Source organism: Schistocerca cancellata, unplaced genomic scaffold (genome assembly GCF_023864275.1).
Source record: "Schistocerca cancellata isolate TAMUIC-IGC-003103 unplaced genomic scaffold, iqSchCanc2.1 HiC_scaffold_830, whole genome shotgun sequence".
Lineage (NCBI taxonomy): Eukaryota > Metazoa > Arthropoda > Insecta > Orthoptera > Acrididae > Schistocerca > Schistocerca cancellata.
Window position 1 is genome coordinate 242920 of NW_026046841.1, and position 24955 is coordinate 267874.

Below are 24955 nucleotides of genomic sequence, written 5' to 3' on the forward strand. Positions count from 1 at the left end.
GTGCCACTGTGGACGATGTAGCCAGAGAGAGGAGTCGAAAGGCGCGTTTCACAGTAGAGCCACGCTATCCCACAAGCTGTGCACTAGGTCAAGTTTTGCGCAGACCGCAAACCTTTGGTGGCTTGACGCTCGTCGTCGATCGTAAGGGTGAAACAGTGAAGAGAGTTGGAAAACGGTAAGGTGGACACCTCCAGCAGCATCTGTGTGTCAAATCCGATATCTGGTCGAGGGCTGTAAGATTCAGTATGATGACGTGACAATTCGGGAGTGGCTCACGAAAGCAAAGCTGCGGCCTTCTTAGCTCAGTGGTAGAGCACTGGTCTCGTAAACCAGGGGTCGTGAGTTCGACCCTCACAGAAGGCATTCATTTTTTTAACTTTGCTGCTGAGAGCAGAGCTAGCTCGAGCAGCATCTAACAGATGGCAGTGCACTGAATGAAGGGGAAGTTCTACAACCGATAAAGAGTGCTCTACTTGCATCAGAGGTTTACTGGATGTGTAGGCGGAACACTGTTTTGTATGCATTTTGTAGTATAATGTCATGCTTGGCGATGTCATTCGTTTATGAGCCCCACTACAGTGTGCATGCACGTTATCCATGTGAAGAGGCGTAAGCAGATACTACCATTCTGCGAGGTGCCTGCGAAAAGTACACGAGTTGCATTGATGAAGAGAGCAGAAGTGACCGAAAGTTAAGGCCTCCGTGGCGCAATCGGCTAGCGCGTTCGGCTGTTAACCGAAAGGTTGGTGGTTCGAGCCCACCCGGGGGCGAAATCGTTTTAATCGCCACCGAGGTGAGGACGTATGTCCACTTTGATAGAGATACACAGCTAGTGTGACAATTTGGCTGTGTTTGAATGATGCCACCCAGCCTTATACACATTCAGCCACGTGACAGTGGAGGTAAAAACATGGCCCTATGCGGACGTTCTACCGTTTTCCTATTAATTCGGCATGTGTGACACTGCAGTAGAGCGACGACCACTACAAAAGATGTATTATTTACATTTCATTTCGGCGTATACACCGCGAGTGCCATATGACAGTGCCTCTCTCTCGATGTCGATCTGCATTTGGCGTCTCTTAAGTGTCGGTCTGCAGTAGGCCGCTGTTGGCCGAGCGGCGTGCAGTCGCCTTACATGAAGCCCCCAGTGCCACTGTGGACGATGTAGCCAGAGAGAGGAGTCGAAAGGCGCGTTTCACAGTAGAGCCACGCTATCCCACAAGCTGTGCACTAGGTCAAGTTTTGCGCAGACCGCAAACCTTTGGTGGCTTGACGCTCGTCGTCGATCGTAAGGGTGAAACAGTGAAGAGAGTTGGAAAACGGTAAGGTGGACACCTCCAGCAGCATCTGTGTGTCAAATCCGATATCTGGTCGAGGGCTGTAAGATTCAGTATGATGACGTGACAATTCGGGAGTAGCTCACGAACGCAAAGCTGCGGCCTTCTTAGCTCAGTGGTAGAGCACTGGTCTCGTAAACCAGGGGTCGTGAGTTCGACCCTCACAGAAGGCATTCATTTTTTTAACTTTGCTGCTGAGAGCAGAGCTAGCTCGAGCAGCATCTAACAGATGGCAGTGCACTGAATGAAGGGGAAGTTCTACAACCGATAAAGAGTGCTCTACTTGCATCAGAGGTTTACTGGATGTGTAGGCGGAACACTGTTTTGTATGCATTTTGTAGTATAATGTCATGCTTGGCGGTGTCATTCGTTTATGAGCCCCACTACAGTGTGCATGCACGTTATCCATGTGAAGAGGCGTAAGCAGATACTACCATTCTGCGAGGTGCCTGCGAAAAGTACACGAGTTGCATTGATGAAGAGAGCAGAAGTGACCGAAAGTTAAGGCCTCCGTGGCGCAATCGGCTAGCGCGTTCGGCTGTTAACCGAAAGGTTGGTGGTTCGAGCCCACCTGGGGGCGAAATCGTTTTAATCGCCACCGAGGTGAGGACGTATGTCCACTTTGATAGAGATACACAGCTAGTGTGACAATTTGGCTGTGTTTGAATGATGCCACCCAGCCTTATACACATTCAGCCACGTGACAGTGGAGGTAAAAACATGGCCCTATGCGGACGTTCTACCGTTTTCCTATTCATTCGGCATGTGTGACACTGCAGTAGAGCGACGACCACTACAAAAGATGTATTATTTACATTTCATTTCGGCGTATACACCGCGAGTGCCATATGACAGGGCCTCTCTCTCGATGTCGATCTGCATTTGGCGTCTCTTAAGTGTCGGTCTGCAGTAGGCCGCTGTTGGCCGAGCGGCGTGCAGTCGCCTTACATGAAGCCCCCAGTGCCACTGTGGACGATGTAGCCAGAGAGAGGAGTCGAAAGGCGCGTTTCACAGTAGAGCCACGCTATCCCACAAGCTGTGCACTAGGTCAAGTTTTGCGCAGACCGCAAACCTTTGGTGGCTTGACGCTCGTCGTCGATCGTAAGGGTGAAACAGTGAAGAGAGTTGGAAAACGGTAAGGTGGACACCTCCAGCAGCATCTGTGTGTCAAATCCGATATCTGGTCGAGGGCTGTAAGATTCAGTATGATGACGTGACAAGTCGGGAGTAGCTCACGAACGCAAAGCTGCGGCCTTCTTAGCTCAGTGGTAGAGCACTGGTCTCGTAAACCAGGGGTCGTGAGTTCGACCCTCACAGAAGGCATTCATTTTTTTAACTTTGCTGCTGAGAGCAGAGCTAGCTCGAGCAGCATCTAACAGATGGCAGTGCACTGAATGAAGGGGAAGTTCTGCAACCGATAAAGAGTGCTCTACTTGCATCAGAGGTTTACTGGATGTGTAGGCGGAACACTGTTTTGTATGCATTTTGTAGTATAATGTCATGCTTGGCGATGTCATTCGTTTATGAGCCCCACTACAGTGTGCATGCACGTTATCCATGTGAAGAGGCGTAAGCAGATACTACCATTCTGCGAGGTGCCTGCGAAAAGTACACGAGTTGCATTGATGAAGAGAGCAGAAGTGACCGAAAGTTAAGGCCTCCGTGGCGCAATCGGCTAGCGCGTTCGGCTGTTAACCGAAAGGTTGGTGGTTCGAGCCCACCCGGGGGCGAAATCGTTTTAATCGCCACCGAGGTGAGGACGTATGTCCACTTTGATAGAGATACACAGCTAGTGTGACAATTTGGCTGTGTTTGAATGATGCCACCCAGCCTTATACACATTCAGCCACGTGACAGTGGAGGTAAAAACATGGCCCTATGCGGACGTTCTACCGTTTTCCTATTAATTCGGCATGTGTGACACTGCAGTAGAGCGACGACCACTACAAAAGATGTATTATTTACATTTCATTTCGGCGTATACACCGCGAGTGCCATATGACAGGGCCTCTCTCTCGATGTCGATCTGCATTTGGCGTCTCTTAAGTGTCGGTCTGCAGTAGGCCGCTGTTGGCCGAGCGGCGTGCAGTCGCCTTACATGAAGCCCCCAGTGCCACTGTGGACGATGTAGCCAGAGAGAGGAGTCGAAAGGCGCGTTTCACAGTAGAGCCACGCTATCCCACAAGCTGTGCACTAGGTCAAGTTTTGCGCAGACCGCAAACCTTTGGTGGCTTGACGCTCGTCGTCGATCGTAAGGGTGAAACAGTGAAGAGAGTTGGAAAACGGTAAGGTGGACACCTCCAGCAGCATCTGTGTGTCAAATCCGATATCTGGTCGAGGGCTGTAAGATTCAGTATGATGACGTGACAATTCGGGAGTGGCTCACGAAAGCAAAGCTGCGGCCTTCTTAGCTCAGTGGTAGAGCACTGGTCTCGTAAACCAGGGGTCGTGAGTTCGACCCTCACAGAAGGCATTCATTTTTTTAACTTTGCTGCTGAGAGCAGAGCTAGCTCGAGCAGCATCTAACAGATGGCAGTGCACTGAATGAAGGGGAAGTTCTACAACCGATAAAGAGTGCTCTACTTGCATCAGAGGTTTACTGGATGTGTAGGCGGAACACTGTTTTGTATGCATTTTGTAGTATAATGTCATGCTTGGCGATGTCATTCGTTTATGAGCCCCACTACAGTGTGCATGCACGTTATCCATGTGAAGAGGCGTAAGCAGATACTACCATTCTGCGAGGTGCCTGCGAAAAGTACACGAGTTGCATTGATGAAGAGAGCAGAAGTGACCGAAAGTTAAGGCCTCCGTGGCGCAATCGGCTAGCGCGTTCGGCTGTTAACCGAAAGGTTGGTGGTTCGAGCCCACCCGGGGGCGAAATCGTTTTAATCGCCACCGAGGTGAGGACGTATGTCCACTTTGATAGAGATACACAGCTAGTGTGACAATTTGGCTGTGTTTGAATGATGCCACCCAGCCTTATACACATTCAGCCACGTGACAGTGGAGGTAAAAACATGGCCCTATGCGGACGTTCTACCGTTTTCCTATTAATTCGGCATGTGTGACACTGCAGTAGAGCGACGACCACTACAAAAGATGTATTATTTACATTTCATTTCGGCGTATACACCGCGAGTGCCATATGACAGTGCCTCTCTCTCGATGTCGATCTGCATTTGGCGTCTCTTAAGTGTCGGTCTGCAGTAGGCCGCTGTTGGCCGAGCGGCGTGCAGTCGCCTTACATGAAGCCCCCAGTGCCACTGTGGACGATGTAGCCAGAGAGAGGAGTCGAAAGGCGCGTTTCACAGTAGAGCCACGCTATCCCACAAGCTGTGCACTAGGTCAAGTTTTGCGCAGACCGCAAACCTTTGGTGGCTTGACGCTCGTCGTCGATCGTAAGGGTGAAACAGTGAAGAGAGTTGGAAAACGGTAAGGTGGACACCTCCAGCAGCATCTGTGTGTCAAATCCGATATCTGGTCGAGGGCTGTAAGATTCAGTATGATGACGTGACAATTCGGGAGTAGCTCACGAACGCAAAGCTGCGGCCTTCTTAGCTCAGTGGTAGAGCACTGGTCTCGTAAACCAGGGGTCGTGAGTTCGACCCTCACAGAAGGCATTCATTTTTTTAACTTTGCTGCTGAGAGCAGAGCTAGCTCGAGCAGCATCTAACAGATGGCAGTGCACTGAATGAAGGGGAAGTTCTACAACCGATAAAGAGTGCTCTACTTGCATCAGAGGTTTACTGGATGTGTAGGCGGAACACTGTTTTGTATGCATTTTGTAGTATAATGTCATGCTTGGCGGTGTCATTCGTTTATGAGCCCCACTACAGTGTGCATGCACGTTATCCATGTGAAGAGGCGTAAGCAGATACTACCATTCTGCGAGGTGCCTGCGAAAAGTACACGAGTTGCATTGATGAAGAGAGCAGAAGTGACCGAAAGTTAAGGCCTCCGTGGCGCAATCGGCTAGCGCGTTCGGCTGTTAACCGAAAGGTTGGTGGTTCGAGCCCACCTGGGGGCGAAATCGTTTTAATCGCCACCGAGGTGAGGACGTATGTCCACTTTGATAGAGATACACAGCTAGTGTGACAATTTGGCTGTGTTTGAATGATGCCACCCAGCCTTATACACATTCAGCCACGTGACAGTGGAGGTAAAAACATGGCCCTATGCGGACGTTCTACCGTTTTCCTATTCATTCGGCATGTGTGACACTGCAGTAGAGCGACGACCACTACAAAAGATGTATTATTTACATTTCATTTCGGCGTATACACCGCGAGTGCCATATGACAGGGCCTCTCTCTCGATGTCGATCTGCATTTGGCGTCTCTTAAGTGTCGGTCTGCAGTAGGCCGCTGTTGGCCGAGCGGCGTGCAGTCGCCTTACATGAAGCCCCCAGTGCCACTGTGGACGATGTAGCCAGAGAGAGGAGTCGAAAGGCGCGTTTCACAGTAGAGCCACGCTATCCCACAAGCTGTGCACTAGGTCAAGTTTTGCGCAGACCGCAAACCTTTGGTGGCTTGACGCTCGTCGTCGATCGTAAGGGTGAAACAGTGAAGAGAGTTGGAAAACGGTAAGGTGGACACCTCCAGCAGCATCTGTGTGTCAAATCCGATATCTGGTCGAGGGCTGTAAGATTCAGTATGATGACGTGACAAGTCGGGAGTAGCTCACGAACGCAAAGCTGCGGCCTTCTTAGCTCAGTGGTAGAGCACTGGTCTCGTAAACCAGGGGTCGTGAGTTCGACCCTCACAGAAGGCATTCATTTTTTTAACTTTGCTGCTGAGAGCAGAGCTAGCTCGAGCAGCATCTAACAGATGGCAGTGCACTGAATGAAGGGGAAGTTCTGCAACCGATAAAGAGTGCTCTACTTGCATCAGAGGTTTACTGGATGTGTAGGCGGAACACTGTTTTGTATGCATTTTGTAGTATAATGTCATGCTTGGCGATGTCATTCGTTTATGAGCCCCACTACAGTGTGCATGCACGTTATCCATGTGAAGAGGCGTAAGCAGATACTACCATTCTGCGAGGTGCCTGCGAAAAGTACACGAGTTGCATTGATGAAGAGAGCAGAAGTGACCGAAAGTTAAGGCCTCCGTGGCGCAATCGGCTAGCGCGTTCGGCTGTTAACCGAAAGGTTGGTGGTTCGAGCCCACCCGGGGGCGAAATCGTTTTAATCGCCACCGAGGTGAGGACGTATGTCCACTTTGATAGAGATACACAGCTAGTGTGACAATTTGGCTGTGTTTGAATGATGCCACCCAGCCTTATACACATTCAGCCACGTGACAGTGGAGGTAAAAACATGGCCCTATGCGGACGTTCTACCGTTTTCCTATTAATTCGGCATGTGTGACACTGCAGTAGAGCGACGACCACTACAAAAGATGTATTATTTACATTTCATTTCGGCGTATACACCGCGAGTGCCATATGACAGGGCCTCTCTCTCGATGTCGATCTGCATTTGGCGTCTCTTAAGTGTCGGTCTGCAGTGGGCCGCTGTTGGCCGAGCGGCGTGCAGTCGCCTTACATGAAGCCCCCAGTGCCACTGTGGACGATGTAGCCAGAGAGAGGAGTCGAAAGGCGCGTTTCACAGTAGAGCCACGCTATCCCACAAGCTGTGCACTAGGTCAAGTTTTGCGCAGACCGCAAACCTTTGGTGGCTTGACGCTCGTCGTCGATCGTAAGGGTGAAACAGTGAAGAGAGTTGGAAAACGGTAAGGTGGACACCTCCAGCAGCATCTGTGTGTCAAATCCGATATCTGGTCGAGGGCTGTAAGATTCAGTATGATGACGTGACAATTCGGGAGTAGCTCACGAACGCAAAGCTGCGGCCTTCTTAGCTCAGTGGTAGAGCACTGGTCTCGTAAACCAGGGGTCGTGAGTTCGACCCTCACAGAAGGCATTCATTTTTTTAACTTTGCTGCTGAGAGCAGAGCTAGCTCGAGCAGCATCTAACAGATGGCAGTGCACTGAATGAAGGGGAAGTTCTGCAACCGATAAAGAGTGCTCTACTTGCATCAGAGGTTTACTGGATGTGTAGGCGGAACACTGTTTTGTATGCAGTTTGTAGTATAATGTCATGCTTGGCGATGTCATTCGTTTATGAGCCCCACTACAGTGTGCATGCACGTTATCCATGTGAAGAGGCGTAAGCAGATACTACCATTCTGCGAGGTGCCTGCGAAAAGTACACGAGATGCATTGATGAAGAGAGCAGAAGTGACCGAAAGTTAAGGCCTCCGTGGCGCAATCGGCTAGCGCGTTCGGCTGTTAACCGAAAGGTTGGTGGTTCGAGCCCACCCGGGGGCGAAATCGTTTTAATCGCCACCGAGGTGAGGACGTATGTCCACTTTGATAGAGATACACAGCTAGTGTGACAATTTGGCTGTGTTTGAATGATGCCACCCAGCCTTATACACATTCAGCCACGTGACAGTGGAGGTAAAAACATGGCCCTATGCGGACGTTCTACCGTTTTCCTATTAATTCGGCATGTGTGACACTGCAGTAGAGCGACGACCACTACAAAAGATGTATTATTTACATTTCATTTCGGCGTATACACCGCGAGTGCCATATGACAGGGCCTCTCTCTCGATGTCGATCTGCATTTGGCGTCTCTTAAGTGTCGGTCTGCAGTGGGCCGCTGTTGGCCGAGCGGCGTGCAGTCGCCTTACATGAAGCCCCCAGTGCCACTGTGGACGATGTAGCCAGAGAGAGGAGTCGAAAGGCGCGTTTCACAGTAGAGCCACGCTATCCCACAAGCTGTGCACTAGGTCAAGTTTTGCGCAGACCGCAAACCTTTGGTGGCTTGACGCTCGTCGTCGATCGTAAGGGTGAAACAGTGAAGAGAGTTGGAAAACGGTAAGGTGGACACCTCCAGCAGCATCTGTGTGTCAAATCCGATATCTGGTCGAGGGCTGTAAGATTCAGTATGATGACGTGACAATTCGGGAGTAGCTCACGAACGCAAAGCTGCGGCCTTCTTAGCTCAGTGGTAGAGCACTGGTCTCGTAAACCAGGGGTCGTGAGTTCGACCCTCACAGAAGGCATTCATTTTTTTAACTTTGCTGCTGAGAGCAGAGCTAGCTCGAGCAGCATCTAACAGATGGCAGTGCACTGAATGAAGGGGAAGTTCTGCAACCGATAAAGAGTGCTCTACTTGCATCAGAGGTTTACTGGATGTGTAGGCGGAACACTGTTTTGTATGCATTTTGTAGTATAATGTCATGCTTGGCGATGTCATTCGTTTATGAGCCCCACTACAGTGTGCATGCACGTTATCCATGTGAAGAGGAGTAAGCAGATACTACCATTCTGCGAGGTGCCTGCGAAAAGTACACGAGTTGCATTGATGAAGAGAGCAGAAGTGACCGAAAGTTAAGGCCTCCGTGGCGCAATCGGCTAGCGCGTTCGGCTGTTAACCGAAAGGTTGGTGGTTCGAGCCCACCCGGGGGCGAAATCGTTTTAATCGCCACCGAGGTGAGGACGTATGTCCACTTTGATAGAGATACACAGCTAGTGTGACAATTTGGCTGTGTTTGAATGATGCCACCCAGCCTTATACACATTCAGCCACGTGACAGTGGAGGTAAAAACATGGCCCTATGCGGACGTTCTACCGTTTTCCTATTAATTCGGCATGTGTGACACTGCAGTAGAGCGACGACCACTACAAAAGATGTATTATTTACATTTCATTTCGGCGTATACACCGCGAGTGCCATATGACAGGGCCTCTCTCTCGATGTCGATCTGCATTTGGCGTCTCTTAAGTGTCGGTCTGCAGTGGGCCGCTGTTGGCCGAGCGGCGTGCAGTCGCCTTACATGAAGCCCACAGTGCCACTGTGGACGATGTAGCCAGAGAGAGGAGTCGAAAGGCGCGTTTCACAGTAGAGCCACGCTATCCCACAAGCTGTGCACTAGGTCAAGTTTTGCGCAGACCGCAAACCTTTGGTGGCTTGACGCTCGTCGTCGATCGTAAGGGTGAAACAGTGAAGAGAGTTGGAAAACGGTAAGGTGGACACCTCCAGCAGCATCTGTGTGTCAAATCCGATATCTGGTCGAGGGCTGTAAGATTCAGTATGATGACGTGACAATTCGGGAGTAGCTCACGAACGCAAAGCTGCGGCCTTCTTAGCTCAGTGGTAGAGCACTGGTCTCGTAAACCAGGGGTCGTGAGTTCGACCCTCACAGAAGGCATTCATTTTTTTAACTTTGCTGCTGAGAGCAGAGCTAGCTCGAGCAGCATCTAACAGATGGCAGTGCACTGAATGAAGGGGAAGTTCTGCAACCGATAAAGAGTGCTCTACTTGCATCAGAGGTTTACTGGATGTGTAGGCGGAACACTGTTTTGTATGCATTTTGTAGTATAATGTCATGCTTGGCGATGTCATTCGTTTATGAGCCCCACTACAGTGTGCATGCACGTTATCCATGTGAAGAGGCGTAAGCAGATACTACCATTCTGCGAGGTGCCTGCGAAAAGTACACGAGATGCATTGATGAAGAGAGCAGAAGTGACCGAAAGTTAAGGCCTCCGTGGCGCAATCGGCTAGCGCGTTCGGCTGTTAACCGAAAGGTTGGTGGTTCGAGCCCACCCGGGGGCGAAATCGTTTTAATCGCCACCGAGGTGAGGACGTATGTCCACTTTGATAGAGATACACAGCTAGTGTGACAATTTGGCTGTGTTTGAATGATGCCACCCAGCCTTATACACATTCAGCCACGTGACAGTGGAGGTAAAAACATGGCCCTATGCGGACGTTCTACCGTTTTCCTATTAATTCGGCATGTGTGACACTGCAGTAGAGCGACGACCACTACAAAAGATGTATTATTTACATTTCATTTCGGCGTATACACCGCGAGTGCCATATGACAGGGCCTCTCTCTCGATGTCGATCTGCATTTGGCGTCTCTTAAGTGTCGGTCTGCAGTGGGCCGCTGTTGGCCGAGCGGCGTGCAGTCGCCTTACATGAAGCCCCCAGTGCCACTGTGGACGATGTAGCCAGAGAGAGGAGTCGAAAGGCGCGTTTCACAGTAGAGCCACGCTATCCCACAAGCTGTGCACTAGGTCAAGTTTTGCGCAGACCGCAAACCTTTGGTGGCTTGACGCTCGTCGTCGATCGTAAGGGTGAAACAGTGAAGAGAGTTGGAAAACGGTAAGGTGGACACCTCCAGCAGCATCTGTGTGTCAAATCCGATATCTGGTCGAGGGCTGTAAGATTCAGTATGATGACGTGACAATTCGGGAGTAGCTCACGAACGCAAAGCTGCGGCCTTCTTAGCTCAGTGGTAGAGCACTGGTCTCGTAAACCAGGGGTCGTGAGTTCGACCGTCACAGAAGGCATTCATTTTTTTAACTTTGCTGCTGAGAGCAGAGCTAGCTCGAGCAGCATCTAACAGATGGCAGTGCACTGAATGAAGGGGAAGTTCTGCAACCGATAAAGAGTGCTCTACTTGCATCAGAGGTTTACTGGATGTGTAGGCGGAACACTGTTTTGTATGCATTTTGTAGTATAATGTCATGCTTGGCGATGTCATTCGTTTATGAGCCCCACTACAGTGTGCATGCACGTTATCCATGTGAAGAGGCGTAAGCAGATACTACCATTCTGCGAGGTGCCTGCGAAAAGTACACGAGTTGCATTGATGAAGAGAGCAGAAGTGACCGAAAGTTAAGGCCTCCGTGGCGCAATCGGCTAGCGCGTTCGGCTGTTAACCGAAAGGTTGGTGGTTCGAGCCCACCTGGGGGCGAAATCGTTTTAATCGCCACCGAGGTGAGGACGTATGTCCACTTTGATAGAGATACACAGCTAGTGTGACAATTTGGCTGTGTTTGAATGATGCCACCCAGCCTTATACACATTCAGCCACGTGACAGTGGAGGTAAAAACATGGCCCTATGCGGACGTTCTACCGTTTTCCTATTAATTCGGCATGTGTGACACTGCAGTAGAGCGACGACCACTACAAAAGATGTATTATTTACATTTCATTTCGGCGTATACACCGCGAGTGCCATATGACAGGGCCTCTCTCTCGATGTCGATCTGCATTTGGCGTCTCTTAAGTGTCGGTCTGCAGTAGGCCGCTGTTGGCCGAGCGGCGTGCAGTCGCCTTACATGAAGCCCCCAGTGCCACTGTGGACGATGTAGCCAGAGAGAGGAGTCGAAAGGCGCGTTTCACAGTAGAGCCACGCTATCCCACAAGCTGTGCACTAGGTCAAGTTTTGCGCAGACCGCAAAACTTTGGTGGCTTGACGCTCGTCGTCGATCGTAAGGGTGAAACAGTGAAGAGAGTTGGAAAACGGTAAGGTGGACACCTCCAGCAGCATCTGTGTGTCAAATCCGATATCTGGTCGAGGGCTGTAAGATTCAGTATGATGACGTGACAATTCGGGAGTAGCTCACGAACGCAAAGCTGCGGCCTTCTTAGCTCAGTGGTAGAGCACTGGTCTCGTAAACCAGGGGTCGTGAGTTCGACCCTCACAGAAGGCATTCATTTTTTTAACTTTGCTGCTGAGAGCAGAGCTAGCTCGAGCAGCATCTAACAGATGGCAGTGCACTGAATGAAGGGGAAGTTCTGCAACCGATAAAGAGTGCTCTACTTGCATCAGAGGTTTACTGGATGTGTAGGCGGAACACTGTTTTGTATGCATTTTGTAGTATAATGTCATGCTTGGCGATGTCATTCGTTTATGAGCCCCACTACAGTGTGCATGCACGTTATCCATGTGAAGAGGCGTAAGCAGATACTACCATTCTGCGAGGTGCCTGCGAAAAGTACACGAGTTGCATTGATGAAGAGAGCAGAAGTGACCGAAAGTTAAGGCCTCCGTGGCGCAATCGGCTAGCGCGTTCGGCTGTTAACCGAAAGGTTGGTGGTTCGAGCCCACCCGGGGGCGAAATCGTTTTAATCGCCACCGAGGTGAGGACGTATGTCCACTTTGATAGAGATACACAGCTAGTGTGACAATTTGGCTGTGTTTGAATGATGCCACCCAGCCTTATACACATTCAGCCACGTGACAGTGGAGGTAAAAACATGGCCCTATGCGGACGTTCTACCGTTTTCCTATTAATTCGGCATGTGTGACACTGCAGTAGAGCGACGACCACTACAAAAGATGTATTATTTACATTTCATTTCGGCGTATACACCGCGAGTGCCATATGACAGGGCCTCTCTCTCGATGTCGATCTGCATTTGGCGTCTCTTAAGTGTCGGTCTGCAGTGGGCCGCTGTTGGCCGAGCGGCGTGCAGTCGCCTTACATGAAGCCCCCAGTGCCACTGTGGACGATGTAGCCAGAGAGAGGAGTCGAAAGGCGCGTTTCACAGTAGAGCCACGCTATCCCACAAGCTGTGCACTAGGTCAAGTTTTGCGCAGACCGCAAACCTTTGGTGGCTTGACGCTCGTCGTCGATCGTAAGGGTGAAACAGTGAAGAGAGTTGGAAAACGGTAAGGTGGACACCTCCAGCAGCATCTGTGTGTCAAATCCGATATCTGGTCGAGGGCTGTAAGATTCAGTATGATGACGTGACAATTCGGGAGTAGCTCACGAACGCAAAGCTGCGGCCTTCTTAGCTCAGTGGTAGAGCACTGGTCTCTTAAACCAGGGGTCGTGAGTTCGACCCTCACAGAAGGCATTCATTTTTTTAACTTTGCTGCTGAGAGCAGAGCTAGCTCGAGCAGCATCTAACAGATGGCAGTGCACTGAATGAAGGGGAAGTTCTGCAACCGATAAAGAGTGCTCTACTTGCATCAGAGGTTTACTGGATGTGTAGGCGGAACACTGTTTTGTATGCATTTTGTAGTATAATGTCATGCTTGGCGATGTCATTCGTTTATGAGCCCCACTACAGTGTGCATGCACGTTATCCATGTGAAGAGGCGTAAGCAGATACTACCATTCTGCGAGGTGCCTGCGAAAAGTACACGAGTTGCATTGATGAAGAGAGCAGAAGTGACCGAAAGTTAAGGCCTCCGTGGCGCAATCGGCTAGCGCGTTCGGCTGTTAACCGAAAGGTTGGTGGTTCGAGCCCACCCGGGGGCGAAATCGTTTTAATCGCCACCGAGGTGAGGACGTATGTCCACTTTGATAGAGATACACAGCTAGTGTGACAATTTGGCTGTGTTTGAATGATGCCACCCAGCCTTATACACATTCAGCCACGTGACAGTGGAGGTAAAAACATGGCCCTATGCGGACGTTCTACCGTTTTCCTATTAATTCGGCATGTGTGACACTGCAGTAGAGCGACGACCACTACAAAAGATGTATTATTTACATTTCATTTCGGCGTATACACCGCGAGTGCCATATGACAGGGCCTCTCTCTCGATGTCGATCTGCATTTGGCGTCTCTTAAGTGTCGGTCTGCAGTGGGCCGCTGTTGGCCGAGCGGCGTGCAGTCGCCTTACATGAAGCCCCCAGTGCCACTGTGGACGATGTAGCCAGAGAGAGGAGTCGAAAGGCGCGTTTCACAGTAGAGCCACGCTATCCCACAAGCTGTGCACTAGGTCAAGTTTTGCGCAGACCGCAAACCTTTGGTGGCTTGACGCTCGTCGTCGATCGTAAGGGTGAAACAGTGAAGAGAGTTGGAAAACGGTAAGGTGGACACCTCCAGCAGCATCTGTGTGTCAAATCCGATATCTGGTCGAGGGCTGTAAGATTCAGTATGATGACGTGACAATTCGGGAGTAGCTCACGAACGCAAAGCTGCGGCCTTCTTAGCTCAGTGGTAGAGCACTGGTCTCTTAAACCAGGGGTCGTGAGTTCGACCCTCACAGAAGGCATTCATTTTTTTAACTTTGCTGCTGAGAGCAGAGCTAGCTCGAGCAGCATCTAACAGATGGCAGTGCACTGAATGAAGGGGAAGTTCTGCAACCGATAAAGAGTGCTCTACTTGCATCAGAGGTTTACTGGATGTGTAGGCGGAACACTGTTTTGTATGCATTTTGTAGTATAATGTCATGCTTGGCGATGTCATTCGTTTATGAGCCCCACTACAGTGTGCATGCACGTTATCCATGTGAAGAGGCGTAAGCAGATACTACCATTCTGCGAGGTGCCTGCGAAAAGTACACGAGTTGCATTGATGAAGAGAGCAGAAGTGACCGAAAGTTAAGGCCTCCGTGGCGCAATCGGCTAGCGCGTTCGGCTGTTAACCGAAAGGTTGGTGGTTCGAGCCCACCCGGGGGCGAAATCGTTTTAATCGCCACCGAGGTGAGGACGTATGTCCACTTTGATAGAGATACACAGCTAGTGTGACAATTTGGCTGTGTTTGAATGATGCCACCCAGCCTTATACACATTCAGCCACGTGACAGTGGAGGTAAAAACATGGCCCTATGCGGACGTTCTACCGTTTTCCTATTAATTCGGCATGTGTGACACTGCAGTAGAGCGACGACCACTACAAAAGATGTATTATTTACATTTCATTTCGGCGTATACACCGCGAGTGCCATATGACAGGGCCTCTCTCTCGATGTCGATCTGCATTTGGCGTCTCTTAAGTGTCGGTCTGCAGTGGGCCGCTGTTGGCCGAGCGGCGTGCAGTCGCCTTACATGAAGCCCCCAGTGCCACTGTGGACGATGTAGCCAGAGAGAGGAGTCGAAAGGCGCGTTTCACAGTAGAGCCACGCTATCCCACAAGCTGTGCACTAGGTCAAGTTTTGCGCAGACCGCAAACCTTTGGTGGCTTGACGCTCGTCGTCGATCGTAAGGGTGAAACAGTGAAGAGAGTTGGAAAACGGTAAGGTGGACACCTCCAGCAGCATCTGTGTGTCAAATCCGATATCTGGTCGAGGGCTGTAAGATTCAGTATGATGACGTGACAATTCGGGAGTAGCTCACGAACGCAAAGCTGCGGCCTTCTTAGCTCAGTGGTAGAGCACTGGTCTCGTAAACCAGGGGTCGTGAGTTCGACCCTCACAGAAGGCATTCATTTTTTTAACTTTGCTGCTGAGAGCAGAGCTAGCTCGAGCAGCATCTAACAGATGGCAGTGCACTGAATGAAGGGGAAGTTCTGCAACCGATAAAGAGTGCTCTACTTGCATCAGAGGTTTACTGGATGTGTAGGCGGAACACTGTTTTGTATGCATTTTGTAGTATAATGTCATGCTTGGCGATGTCATTCGTTTATGAGCCCCACTACAGTGTGCATGCACGTTATCCATGTGAAGAGGCGTAAGCAGATACTACCATTCTGCGAGGTGCCTGCGAAAAGTACACGAGTTGCATTGATGAAGAGAGCAGAAGTGACCGAAAGTTAAGGCCTCCGTGGCGCAATCGGCTAGCGCGTTCGGCTGTTAACCGAAAGGTTGGTGGTTCGAGCCCACCTGGGGGCGAAATCGTTTTAATCGCCACCGAGGTGAGGACGTATGTCCACTTTGATAGAGATACACAGCTAGTGTGACAATTTGGCTGTGTTTGAATGATGCCACCCAGCCTTATACACATTCAGCCACGTGACAGTGGAGGTAAAAACATGGCCCTATGCGGACGTTCTACCGTATTCCTATTAATTCGGCATGTGTGACACTGCAGTAGAGCGACGACCACTACAAAAGATGTATTATTTACATTTCATTTCGGCGTATACACCGCGAGTGCCATATGACAGGGCCTCTCTCTCGATGTCGATCTGCATTTGGCGTCTCTTAAGTGTCGGTCTGCAGTAGGCCGCTGTTGGCCGAGCGGCGTGCAGTCGCCTTACATGAAGCCCCCAGTGCCACTGTGGACGATGTAGCCAGAGAGAGGAGTCGAAAGGCGCGTTTCACAGTAGAGCCACGCTATCCCACAAGCTGTGCACTAGGTCAAGTTTTGCGCAGACCGCAAACCTTTGGTGGCTTGACGCTCGTCGTCGATCGTAAGGGTGAAACAGTGAAGAGAGTTGGAAAACGGTAAGGTGGACACCTCCAGCAGCATCTGTGTGTCAAATCCGATATCTGGTCGAGGGCTGTAAGATTCAGTATGATGACGTGACAATTCGGGAGTAGCTCACGAACGCAAAGCTGCGGCCTTCTTAGCTCAGTGGTAGAGCACTGGTCTCGTAAACCAGGGGTCGTGAGTTCGACCCTCACAGAAGGCATTCATTTTTTTAACTTTGCTGCTGAGAGCAGAGCTAGCTCGAGCAGCATCTAACAGATGGCAGTGCACTGAATGAAGGGGAAGTTCTGCAACCGATAAAGAGTGCTCTACTTGCATCAGAGGTTTACTGGATGTGTAGGCGGAACACTGTTTTGTATGCATTTTGTAGTATAATGTCATGCTTGGCGATGTCATTCGTTTATGAGCCCCACTACAGTGTGCATGCACGTTATCCATGTGAAGAGGCGTAAGCAGATACTACCATTCTGCGAGGTGCCTGCGAAAAGTACACGAGTTGCATTGATGAAGAGAGCAGAAGTGACCGAAAGTTAAGGCCTCCGTGGCGCAATCGGCTAGCGCGTTCGGCTGTTAACCGAAAGGTTGGTGGTTCGAGCCCACCCGGGGGCGAAATCGTTTTAATCGCCACCGAGGTGAGGACGTATGTCCACTTTGATAGAGATACACAGCTAGTGTGACAATTTGGCTGTGTTTGAATGATGCCACCCAGCCTTATACACATTCAGCCACGTGACAGTGGAGGTAAAAACATGGCCCTATGCGGACGTTCTACCGTTTTCCTATTAATTCGGCATGTGTGACACTGCAGTAGAGCGACGACCACTACAAAAGATGTATTATTTACATTTCATTTCGGCGTATACACCGCGAGTGCCATATGACAGGGCCTCTCTCTCGATGTCGATCTGCATTTGGCGTCTCTTAAGTGTCGGTCTGCAGTAGGCCGCTGTTGGCCGAGCGGCGTGCAGTCGCCTTACATGAAGCCCCCAGTGCCACTGTGGACGATGTAGCCAGAGAGAGGAGTCGAAAGGCGCGTTTCACAGTAGAGCCACGCTATCCCACAAGCTGTGCACTAGGTCAAGTTTTGCGCAGACCGCAAACCTTTGGTGGCTTGACGCTCGTCGTCGATCGTAAGGGTGAAACAGTGAAGAGAGTTGGAAAACGGTAAGGTGGACACCTCCAGCAGCATCTGTGTGTCAAATCCGATATCTGGTCGAGGGCTGTAAGATTCAGTATGATGACGTGACAATTCGGGAGTGGCTCACGAACGCAAAGCTGCGGCCTTCTTAGCTCAGTGGTAGAGCACTGGTCTCGTAAACCAGGGGTCGTGAGTTCGACCCTCACAGAAGGCATTCATTTTTTTAACTTTGCTGCTGAGAGCAGAGCTAGCTCGAGCAGCATCTAACAGATGGCAGTGCACTGAATGAAGGGGAAGTTCTACAACCGATAAAGAGTGCTCTACTTGCATCAGAGGTTTACTGGATGTGTAGGCGGAACACTGTTTTGTATGCATTTTGTAGTATAATGTCATGCTTGGCGATGTCATTCGTTTATGAGCCCCACTACAGTGTGCATGCACGTTATCCATGTGAAGAGGCGTAAGCAGATACTACCATTCTGCGAGGTGCCTGCGAAAAGTACACGAGTTGCATTGATGAAGAGAGCAGAAGTGACCGAAAGTTAAGGCCTCCGTGGCGCAATCGGCTAGCGCGTTCGGCTGTTAACCGAAAGGTTGGTGGTTCGAGCCCACCCGGGGGCGAAATCGTTTTAATCGCCACCGAGGTGAGGACGTATGTCCACTTTGATAGAGATACACAGCTAGTGTGACAATTTGGCTGTGTTTGAATGATGCCACCCAGCCTTATACACATTCAGCCACGTGACAGTGGAGGTAAAAACATGGCCCTATGCGGACGTTCTACCGTTTTCCTATTAATTCGGCATGTGTGACACTGCAGTAGAGCGACGACCACTACAAAAGATGTATTATTTACATTTCATTTCGGCGTATACACCGCGAGTGCCATATGACAGGGCCTCTCTCTCGATGTCGATCTGCATTTGGCGTCTCTTAAGTGTCGGTCTGCAGTGGGCCGCTGTTGGCCGAGCGGCGTGCAGTCGCCTTACATGAAGCCCCCAGTGCCACTGTGGACGATGTAGCCAGAGAGAGGAGTCGAAAGGCGCGTTTCACAGTAGAGCCACGCTATCCCACAAGCTGTGCACTAGGTCAAGTTTTGCGCAGACCGCAAACCTTTGGTGGCTTGACGCTCGTCGTCGATCGTAAGGGTGAAACAGTGAAGAGAGTTGGAAAACGGTAAGGTGGACACCTCCAGCAGCATCTGTGTGTCAAATCCGATATCTGGTCGAGGGCTGTAAGATTCAGTATGATGACGTGACAATTCGGGAGTAGCTCACGAACGCAAAGCTGCGGCCTTCTTAGCTCAGTGGTAGAGCACTGGTCTCGTAAACCAGGGGTCGTGAGTTCGACCCTCACAGAAGGCATTCATTTTTTTAACTTTGCTGCTGAGAGCAGAGCTAGCTCGAGCAGCATCTAACAGATGGCAGTGCACTGAATGAAGGGGAAGTTCTGCAACCGATAAAGAGTGCTCTACTTGCATCAGAGGTTTACTGGATGTGTAGGCGGAACACTGTTTTGTATGCATTTTGTAGTATAATGTCATGCTTGGCGATGTCATTCGTTTATGAGCCCCACTACAGTGTGCATGCACGTTATCCATGTGAAGAGGCGTAAGCAGATACTACCATTCTGCGAGGTGCCTGCGAAAAGTACACGAGTTGCATTGATGAAGAGAGCAGAAGTGACCGAAAGTTAAGGCCTCCGTGGCGCAATCGGCTAGCGCGTTCGGCTGTTAACCGAAAGGTTGGTGGTTCGAGCCCACCTGAGGGCGAAATCGTTTTAATCGCCACCGAGGTGAGGACGTATGTCCACTTTGATAGAGATACACAGCTAGTGTGACAATTTGGCTGTGTTTGAATGATGCCACCCAGCCTTATACACATTCAGCCACGTGACAGTGGAGGTAAAAACATGGCCCTATGCGGACGTTCTACCGTTTTCCTATTCATTCGGCATGTGTGACACTGCAGTAGAGCGACGACCACTACAAAAGATGTATTATTTACATTTCATTTCGGCGTATACACCGCGAGTGCCATATGACAGGGCCTCTCTCTCGATGTCGATCTGCATTTGGCGTCTCTTAAGTGTCGGTCTGCAGTAGGCCGCTGTTGGCCGAGCGGCGTGCAGTCGCCTTACATGAAGCCCCCAGTGCCACTGTGGACGATGTAGCCAGAGAGAGGAGTCGAAAGGCGCGTTTCACAGTAGAGCCACGCTATCCCACAAGCTGTGCACTAGGTCAAGTTTTGCGCAGACCGCAAACCTTTGGTGGCTTGACGCTCGTCGTCGATCGTAAGGGTGAAACAGTGAAGAGAGTTGGAAAACGGTAAGGTGGACACCTCCAGCAGCATCTGTGTGTCAAATCCGATATCTGGTCGAGGGCTGTAAGATTCAGTATGATGACGTGACAATTCGGGAGTAGCTCACGAACGCAAAGCTGCGGCCTTCTTAGCTCAGTGGTAGAGCACTGGTCTCGTAAACCAGGGGTCGTGAGTTCGACCCTCACAGAAGGCATTCATTTTTTTAACTTTGCTGCTGAGAGCAGAGCTAGCTCGAGCAGCATCTAACAGATGGCAGTGCACTGAATGAAGGGGAAGTTCTGCAACCGATAAAGAGTGCTCTACTTGCATCAGAGGTTTACTGGATGTGTAGGCGGAACACTGTTTTGTATGCATTTTGTAGTATAATGTCATGCTTGGCGATGTCATTCGTTTATGAGCCCCACTACAGTGTGCATGCACGTTATCCATGTGAAGAGGCGTAAGCAGATACTACCATTCTGCGAGGTGCCTGCGAAAAGTACACGAGTTGCATTGATGAAGAGAGCAGAAGTGACCGAAAGTTAAGGCCTCCGTGGCGCAATCGGCTAGCGCGTTCGGCTGTTAACCGAAAGGTTGGTGGTTCGAGCCCACCCGGGGGCGAAATCGTTTTAATCGCCACCGAGGTGAGGACGTATGTCCACTTTGATAGAGATACACAGCTAGTGTGACAATTTGGCTGTGTTTGAATGATGCCACCCAGCCTTATACACATTCAGCCACGTGACAGTGGAGGTAAAAACATGGCCCTATGCGGACGTTCTACCGTTTTCCTATTAATTCGGCATGTGTGACACTGCAGTAGAGCGACGACCACTACAAAAGATGTATTATTTACATTTCATTTCGGCGTATACACCGCGAGTGCCATATGACAGGGCCTCTCTCTCGATGTCGATCTGCATTTGGCGTCTCTTAAGTGTCGGTCTGCAGTAGGCCGCTGTTGGCCGAGCGGCGTGCAGTCGCCTTACATGAAGCCCCCAGTGCCACTGTGGACGATGTAGCCAGAGAGAGGAGTCGAAAGGCGCGTTTCACAGTAGAGCCACGCTATCCCACAAGCTGTGCACTAGGTCAAGTTTTGCGCAGACCGCAAACCTTTGGTGGCTTGACGCTCGTCGTCGATCGTAAGGGTGAAACAGTGAAGAGAGTTGGAAAACGGTAAGGTGGACACCTCCAGCAGCATCTGTGTGTCAAATCCGATATCTGGTCGAGGGCTGTAAGATTCAGTATGATGACGTGACAATTCGGGAGTGGCTCACGAACGCAAAGCTGCGGCCTTCTTAGCTCAGTGGTAGAGCACTGGTCTCGTAAACCAGGGGTCGTGAGTTCGACCCTCACAGAAGGCATTCATTTTTTTAACTTTGCTGCTGAGAGCAGAGCTAGCTCGAGCAGCATCTAACAGATGGCAGTGCACTGAATGAAGGGGAAGTTCTACAACCGATAAAGAGTGCTCTACTTGCATCAGAGGTTTACTGGATGTGTAGGCGGAACACTGTTTTGTATGCATTTTGTAGTATAATGTCATGCTTGGCGATGTCATTCGTTTATGAGCCCCACTACAGTGTGCATGCACGTTATCCATGTGAAGAGGCGTAAGCAGATACTACCATTCTGCGAGGTGCCTGCGAAAAGTACACGAGTTGCATTGATGAAGAGAGCAGAAGTGACCGAAAGTTAAGGCCTCCGTGGCGCAATCGGCTAGCGCGTTCGGCTGTTAACCGAAAGGTTGGTGGTTCGAGCCCACCCGGGGGCGAAATCGTTTTAATCGCCACCGAGGTGAGGACGTATGTCCACTTTGATAGAGATACACAGCTAGTGTGACAATTTGGCTGTGTTTGAATGATGCCACCCAGCCTTATACACATTCAGCCACGTGACAGTGGAGGTAAAAACATGGCCCTATGCGGACGTTCTACCGTTTTCCTATTAATTCGGCATGTGTGACACTGCAGTAGAGCGACGACCACTACAAAAGATGTATTATTTACATTTCATTTCGGCGTATACACCGCGAGTGCCATATGACAGGGCCTCTCTCTCGATGTCGATCTGCATTTGGCGTCTCTTAAGTGTCGGTCTGCAGTGGGCCGCTGTTGGCCGAGCGGCGTGCAGTCGCCTTACATGAAGCCCCCAGTGCCACTGTGGACGATGTAGCCAGAGAGAGGAGTCGAAAGGCGCGTTTCACAGTAGAGCCACGCTATCCCACAAGCTGTGCACTAGGTCAAGTTTTGCGCAGACCGCAAACCTTTGGTGGCTTGACGCTCGTCGTCGATCGTAAGGGTGAAACAGTGAAGAGAGTTGGAAAACGGTAAGGTGGACACCTCCAGCAGCATCTGTGTGTCAAATCCGATATCTGGTCGAGGGCTGTAAGATTCAGTATGATGACGTGACAATTCGGGAGTAGCTCACGAACGCAAAGCTGCGGCCTTCTTAGCTCAGTGGTAGAGCACTGGTCTCGTAAACCAGGGGTCGTGAGTTCGACCCTCACAGAAGGCATTCATTTTTTTAACTTTGCTGCTGAGAGCAGAGCTAGCTCGAGCAGCATCTAACAGATGGCAGTGCACTGAATGAAGGGGAAGTTCTGCAACCGATAAAGAGTGCTCTACTTGCATCAGAGGTTTACTGGATGTGTAGGCGGAACACTGTTTTGTATGCATTTTGTAGTATAATGTCATGCTTGGCGATGTCATTCGTTTATGAGCCCCACTACAGTGTGCATGCACGTTATCCATGTGAAGAGGCGTAAGCAGATACTACCATTCTGCGAGGTGCCTGCGAAAAGTACACGAGTTGCATTGATGAAGAGAGCAGAAGTGACCGAAAGTTAAGGCCTCCGTGGCGCAATCGGCTAGCGCGTTCGGCTGTTAACCGAAAGGTTGGTGGTTCGAGCCCACCTGAGGGCGAAATCGTTTTAATCGCCACCGAGGTGAGGACGTATGTCCACTTTGATAGAGATACACAGCTAGTGTGACAATTTGGCTGTGTTTGAATGATGCCACCCAGCCTTATACACATTCAGCCACGTGACAGTGGAGGTAAAAACATGGCCCTATGCGGACGTTCTACCGTTTTCCTATTCATTCGGCATGTGTGACACTGCAGTAGAGCGACGACCACTACAAAAGATGTATTATTTACATTTCATTTCGGCGTATACACCGCGAGTGCCATATGACAGGGCCTCTCTCTCGATGTCGATCTGCATTTGGCGTCTCTTAAGTGTCGGTCTGCAGTAGGCCGCTGTTGGCCGAGCGGCGTGCAGTCGCCTTACATGAAGCCCCCAGTGCCACTGTGGACGATGTAGCCAGAGAGAGGAGTCGAAAGGCGCGTTTCACAGTAGAGCCACGCTATCCCACAAGCTGTGCACTAGGTCAAGTTTTGCGCAGACCGCAAACCTTTGGTGGCTTGACGCTCGTCGTCGATCGTAAGGGTGAAACAGTGAAGAGAGTTGGAAAACGGTAAGGTGGACACCTCCAGCAGCATCTGTGTGTCAAATCCGATATCTGGTCGAGGGCTGTAAGATTCAGTATGATGACGTGACAATTCGGGAGTAGCTCACGAACGCAAAGCTGCGGCCTTCTTAGCTCAGTGGTAGAGCACTGGTCTCGTAAACCAGGGGTCGTGAGTTCGACCCTCACAGAAGGCATTCATTTTTTTAACTTTGCTGCTGAGAGCAGAGCTAGCTCGAGCAGCATCTAACAGATGGCAGTGCACTGAATGAAGGGGAAGTTCTGCAACCGATAAAGAGTGCTCTACTTGCATCAGAGGTTTACTGGATGTGTAGGCGGAACACTGTTTTGTATGCATTTTGTAGTATAATGTCATGCTTGGCGATGTCATTCGTTTATGAGCCCCACTACAGTGTGCATGCACGTTATCCATGTGAAGAGGCGTAAGCAGATACTACCATTCTGCGAGGTGCCTGCGAAAAGTACACGAGTTGCATTGATGAAGAGAGCAGAAGTGACCGAAAGTTAAGGCCTCCGTGGCGCAATCGGCTAGCGCGTTCGGCTGTTAACCGAAAGGTTGGTGGTTCGAGCCCACCCGGGGGCGAAATCGTTTTAATCGCCACCGAGGTGAGGACGTATGTCCACTTTGATAGAGATACACAGCTAGTGTGACAATTTGGCTGTGTTTGAATGATGCCACCCAGCCTTATACACATTCAGCCACGTGACAGTGGAGGTAAAAACATGGCCCTATGCGGACGTTCTACCGTTTTCCTATTAATTCGGCATGTGTGACACTGCAGTAGAGCGACGACCACTACAAAAGATGTATTATTTACATTTCATTTCGGCGTATACACCGCGAGTGCCATATGACAGGGCCTCTCTCTCGATGTCGATCTGCATTTGGCGTCTCTTAAGTGTCGGTCTGCAGTAGGCCGCTGTTGGCCGAGCGGCGTGCAGTCGCCTTACATGAAGCCCCCAGTGCCACTGTGGACGATGTAGCCAGAGAGAGGAGTCGAAAGGCGCGTTTCACAGTAGAGCCACGCTATCCCACAAGCTGTGCACTAGGTCAAGTTTTGCGCAGACCGCAAACCTTTGGTGGCTTGACGCTCGTCGTCGATCGTAAGGGTGAAACAGTGAAGAGAGTTGGAAAACGGTAAGGTGGACACCTCCAGCAGCATCTGTGTGTCAAATCCGATATCTGGTCGAGGGCTGTAAGATTCAGTATGATGACGTGACAATTCGGGAGTAGCTCACGAACGCAAAGCTGCGGCCTTCTTAGCTCAGTGGTAGAGCACTGGTCTCGTAAACCAGGGGTCGTGAGTTCGACCCTCACAGAAGGCATTCATTTTTTTAACTTTGCTGCTGAGAGCAGAGCTAGCTCGAGCAGCATCTAACAGATGGCAGTGCACTGAATGAAGGGGAAGTTCTACAACCGATAAAGAGTGCTCTACTTGCATCAGAGGTTTACTGGATGTGTAGGCGGAACACTGTTTTGTATGCATTTTGTAGTATAATGTCATGCTTGGCGATGTCATTCGTTTATGAGCCCCACTACAGTGTGCATGCACGTTATCCATGTGAAGAGGCGTAAGCAGATACTACCATTCTGCGAGGTGCCTGCGAAAAGTACACGAGTTGCATTGATGAAGAGAGCAGAAGTGACCGAAAGTTAAGGCCTCCGTGGCGCAATCGGCTAGCGCGTTCGGCTGTTAACCGAAAGGTTGGTGGTTCGAGCCCACCCGGGGGCGAAATCGTTTTAATCGCCACCGAGGTGAGGACGTAT

General features: G+C 50.4%; 44 non-coding genes across 44 annotated transcripts; all 44 read left to right on the top strand.

Annotated features, from left to right (window-relative positions):
- The first annotated feature begins 291 nt into the window (after positions 1 to 291).
- Trnat-cgu (transfer RNA threonine (anticodon CGU)) lies at positions 292 to 363 on the top strand. The gene has a single exon. It is a non-coding gene; the product is annotated as a tRNA-Thr (tRNA).
- A 333-nt stretch (positions 364 to 696) lies between these two features.
- Positions 697 to 770, top strand: Trnan-guu (transfer RNA asparagine (anticodon GUU)). Its single transcript has one exon. It is a non-coding gene; the product is annotated as a tRNA-Asn (tRNA).
- Positions 771 to 1441: 671 nt separating this feature from the next.
- Trnat-cgu (transfer RNA threonine (anticodon CGU)) lies at positions 1442 to 1513 on the top strand. Its single transcript has one exon. It is a non-coding gene; the product is annotated as a tRNA-Thr (tRNA).
- Positions 1514 to 1846: 333 nt separating this feature from the next.
- On the top strand, positions 1847 to 1920 carry Trnan-guu (transfer RNA asparagine (anticodon GUU)). The gene has a single exon. It is a non-coding gene; the product is annotated as a tRNA-Asn (tRNA).
- Positions 1921 to 2591: 671 nt separating this feature from the next.
- On the top strand, positions 2592 to 2663 carry Trnat-cgu (transfer RNA threonine (anticodon CGU)). Its single transcript has one exon. It is a non-coding gene; the product is annotated as a tRNA-Thr (tRNA).
- A 333-nt stretch (positions 2664 to 2996) lies between these two features.
- Positions 2997 to 3070, top strand: Trnan-guu (transfer RNA asparagine (anticodon GUU)). Its single transcript has one exon. It is a non-coding gene; the product is annotated as a tRNA-Asn (tRNA).
- A 671-nt stretch (positions 3071 to 3741) lies between these two features.
- Trnat-cgu (transfer RNA threonine (anticodon CGU)) lies at positions 3742 to 3813 on the top strand. Its single transcript has one exon. It is a non-coding gene; the product is annotated as a tRNA-Thr (tRNA).
- Positions 3814 to 4146: 333 nt separating this feature from the next.
- Trnan-guu (transfer RNA asparagine (anticodon GUU)) lies at positions 4147 to 4220 on the top strand. The gene has a single exon. It is a non-coding gene; the product is annotated as a tRNA-Asn (tRNA).
- A 671-nt stretch (positions 4221 to 4891) lies between these two features.
- Positions 4892 to 4963, top strand: Trnat-cgu (transfer RNA threonine (anticodon CGU)). The gene has a single exon. It is a non-coding gene; the product is annotated as a tRNA-Thr (tRNA).
- A 333-nt stretch (positions 4964 to 5296) lies between these two features.
- On the top strand, positions 5297 to 5370 carry Trnan-guu (transfer RNA asparagine (anticodon GUU)). The gene has a single exon. It is a non-coding gene; the product is annotated as a tRNA-Asn (tRNA).
- A 671-nt stretch (positions 5371 to 6041) lies between these two features.
- Trnat-cgu (transfer RNA threonine (anticodon CGU)) lies at positions 6042 to 6113 on the top strand. Its single transcript has one exon. It is a non-coding gene; the product is annotated as a tRNA-Thr (tRNA).
- A 333-nt stretch (positions 6114 to 6446) lies between these two features.
- Positions 6447 to 6520, top strand: Trnan-guu (transfer RNA asparagine (anticodon GUU)). Its single transcript has one exon. It is a non-coding gene; the product is annotated as a tRNA-Asn (tRNA).
- A 671-nt stretch (positions 6521 to 7191) lies between these two features.
- On the top strand, positions 7192 to 7263 carry Trnat-cgu (transfer RNA threonine (anticodon CGU)). The gene has a single exon. It is a non-coding gene; the product is annotated as a tRNA-Thr (tRNA).
- A 333-nt stretch (positions 7264 to 7596) lies between these two features.
- Positions 7597 to 7670, top strand: Trnan-guu (transfer RNA asparagine (anticodon GUU)). Its single transcript has one exon. It is a non-coding gene; the product is annotated as a tRNA-Asn (tRNA).
- A 671-nt stretch (positions 7671 to 8341) lies between these two features.
- On the top strand, positions 8342 to 8413 carry Trnat-cgu (transfer RNA threonine (anticodon CGU)). The gene has a single exon. It is a non-coding gene; the product is annotated as a tRNA-Thr (tRNA).
- Positions 8414 to 8746: 333 nt separating this feature from the next.
- Trnan-guu (transfer RNA asparagine (anticodon GUU)) lies at positions 8747 to 8820 on the top strand. Its single transcript has one exon. It is a non-coding gene; the product is annotated as a tRNA-Asn (tRNA).
- A 671-nt stretch (positions 8821 to 9491) lies between these two features.
- On the top strand, positions 9492 to 9563 carry Trnat-cgu (transfer RNA threonine (anticodon CGU)). Its single transcript has one exon. It is a non-coding gene; the product is annotated as a tRNA-Thr (tRNA).
- Positions 9564 to 9896: 333 nt separating this feature from the next.
- On the top strand, positions 9897 to 9970 carry Trnan-guu (transfer RNA asparagine (anticodon GUU)). The gene has a single exon. It is a non-coding gene; the product is annotated as a tRNA-Asn (tRNA).
- A 671-nt stretch (positions 9971 to 10641) lies between these two features.
- Trnat-cgu (transfer RNA threonine (anticodon CGU)) lies at positions 10642 to 10713 on the top strand. Its single transcript has one exon. It is a non-coding gene; the product is annotated as a tRNA-Thr (tRNA).
- A 333-nt stretch (positions 10714 to 11046) lies between these two features.
- Positions 11047 to 11120, top strand: Trnan-guu (transfer RNA asparagine (anticodon GUU)). Its single transcript has one exon. It is a non-coding gene; the product is annotated as a tRNA-Asn (tRNA).
- A 671-nt stretch (positions 11121 to 11791) lies between these two features.
- On the top strand, positions 11792 to 11863 carry Trnat-cgu (transfer RNA threonine (anticodon CGU)). The gene has a single exon. It is a non-coding gene; the product is annotated as a tRNA-Thr (tRNA).
- Positions 11864 to 12196: 333 nt separating this feature from the next.
- Positions 12197 to 12270, top strand: Trnan-guu (transfer RNA asparagine (anticodon GUU)). Its single transcript has one exon. It is a non-coding gene; the product is annotated as a tRNA-Asn (tRNA).
- Positions 12271 to 12941: 671 nt separating this feature from the next.
- On the top strand, positions 12942 to 13013 carry Trnak-cuu (transfer RNA lysine (anticodon CUU)). The gene has a single exon. It is a non-coding gene; the product is annotated as a tRNA-Lys (tRNA).
- Positions 13014 to 13346: 333 nt separating this feature from the next.
- Trnan-guu (transfer RNA asparagine (anticodon GUU)) lies at positions 13347 to 13420 on the top strand. Its single transcript has one exon. It is a non-coding gene; the product is annotated as a tRNA-Asn (tRNA).
- A 671-nt stretch (positions 13421 to 14091) lies between these two features.
- Trnak-cuu (transfer RNA lysine (anticodon CUU)) lies at positions 14092 to 14163 on the top strand. The gene has a single exon. It is a non-coding gene; the product is annotated as a tRNA-Lys (tRNA).
- Positions 14164 to 14496: 333 nt separating this feature from the next.
- On the top strand, positions 14497 to 14570 carry Trnan-guu (transfer RNA asparagine (anticodon GUU)). The gene has a single exon. It is a non-coding gene; the product is annotated as a tRNA-Asn (tRNA).
- Positions 14571 to 15241: 671 nt separating this feature from the next.
- Trnat-cgu (transfer RNA threonine (anticodon CGU)) lies at positions 15242 to 15313 on the top strand. The gene has a single exon. It is a non-coding gene; the product is annotated as a tRNA-Thr (tRNA).
- A 333-nt stretch (positions 15314 to 15646) lies between these two features.
- Trnan-guu (transfer RNA asparagine (anticodon GUU)) lies at positions 15647 to 15720 on the top strand. Its single transcript has one exon. It is a non-coding gene; the product is annotated as a tRNA-Asn (tRNA).
- Positions 15721 to 16391: 671 nt separating this feature from the next.
- On the top strand, positions 16392 to 16463 carry Trnat-cgu (transfer RNA threonine (anticodon CGU)). The gene has a single exon. It is a non-coding gene; the product is annotated as a tRNA-Thr (tRNA).
- Positions 16464 to 16796: 333 nt separating this feature from the next.
- Positions 16797 to 16870, top strand: Trnan-guu (transfer RNA asparagine (anticodon GUU)). Its single transcript has one exon. It is a non-coding gene; the product is annotated as a tRNA-Asn (tRNA).
- A 671-nt stretch (positions 16871 to 17541) lies between these two features.
- Trnat-cgu (transfer RNA threonine (anticodon CGU)) lies at positions 17542 to 17613 on the top strand. The gene has a single exon. It is a non-coding gene; the product is annotated as a tRNA-Thr (tRNA).
- Positions 17614 to 17946: 333 nt separating this feature from the next.
- Positions 17947 to 18020, top strand: Trnan-guu (transfer RNA asparagine (anticodon GUU)). Its single transcript has one exon. It is a non-coding gene; the product is annotated as a tRNA-Asn (tRNA).
- Positions 18021 to 18691: 671 nt separating this feature from the next.
- Positions 18692 to 18763, top strand: Trnat-cgu (transfer RNA threonine (anticodon CGU)). The gene has a single exon. It is a non-coding gene; the product is annotated as a tRNA-Thr (tRNA).
- A 333-nt stretch (positions 18764 to 19096) lies between these two features.
- Trnan-guu (transfer RNA asparagine (anticodon GUU)) lies at positions 19097 to 19170 on the top strand. Its single transcript has one exon. It is a non-coding gene; the product is annotated as a tRNA-Asn (tRNA).
- Positions 19171 to 19841: 671 nt separating this feature from the next.
- Trnat-cgu (transfer RNA threonine (anticodon CGU)) lies at positions 19842 to 19913 on the top strand. Its single transcript has one exon. It is a non-coding gene; the product is annotated as a tRNA-Thr (tRNA).
- A 333-nt stretch (positions 19914 to 20246) lies between these two features.
- On the top strand, positions 20247 to 20320 carry Trnan-guu (transfer RNA asparagine (anticodon GUU)). Its single transcript has one exon. It is a non-coding gene; the product is annotated as a tRNA-Asn (tRNA).
- A 671-nt stretch (positions 20321 to 20991) lies between these two features.
- On the top strand, positions 20992 to 21063 carry Trnat-cgu (transfer RNA threonine (anticodon CGU)). Its single transcript has one exon. It is a non-coding gene; the product is annotated as a tRNA-Thr (tRNA).
- A 333-nt stretch (positions 21064 to 21396) lies between these two features.
- Positions 21397 to 21470, top strand: Trnan-guu (transfer RNA asparagine (anticodon GUU)). The gene has a single exon. It is a non-coding gene; the product is annotated as a tRNA-Asn (tRNA).
- Positions 21471 to 22141: 671 nt separating this feature from the next.
- Positions 22142 to 22213, top strand: Trnat-cgu (transfer RNA threonine (anticodon CGU)). The gene has a single exon. It is a non-coding gene; the product is annotated as a tRNA-Thr (tRNA).
- A 333-nt stretch (positions 22214 to 22546) lies between these two features.
- On the top strand, positions 22547 to 22620 carry Trnan-guu (transfer RNA asparagine (anticodon GUU)). Its single transcript has one exon. It is a non-coding gene; the product is annotated as a tRNA-Asn (tRNA).
- Positions 22621 to 23291: 671 nt separating this feature from the next.
- On the top strand, positions 23292 to 23363 carry Trnat-cgu (transfer RNA threonine (anticodon CGU)). Its single transcript has one exon. It is a non-coding gene; the product is annotated as a tRNA-Thr (tRNA).
- Positions 23364 to 23696: 333 nt separating this feature from the next.
- Trnan-guu (transfer RNA asparagine (anticodon GUU)) lies at positions 23697 to 23770 on the top strand. The gene has a single exon. It is a non-coding gene; the product is annotated as a tRNA-Asn (tRNA).
- Positions 23771 to 24441: 671 nt separating this feature from the next.
- On the top strand, positions 24442 to 24513 carry Trnat-cgu (transfer RNA threonine (anticodon CGU)). The gene has a single exon. It is a non-coding gene; the product is annotated as a tRNA-Thr (tRNA).
- A 333-nt stretch (positions 24514 to 24846) lies between these two features.
- Positions 24847 to 24920, top strand: Trnan-guu (transfer RNA asparagine (anticodon GUU)). The gene has a single exon. It is a non-coding gene; the product is annotated as a tRNA-Asn (tRNA).
- Positions 24921 to 24955: the final 35 nt, after the last annotated feature.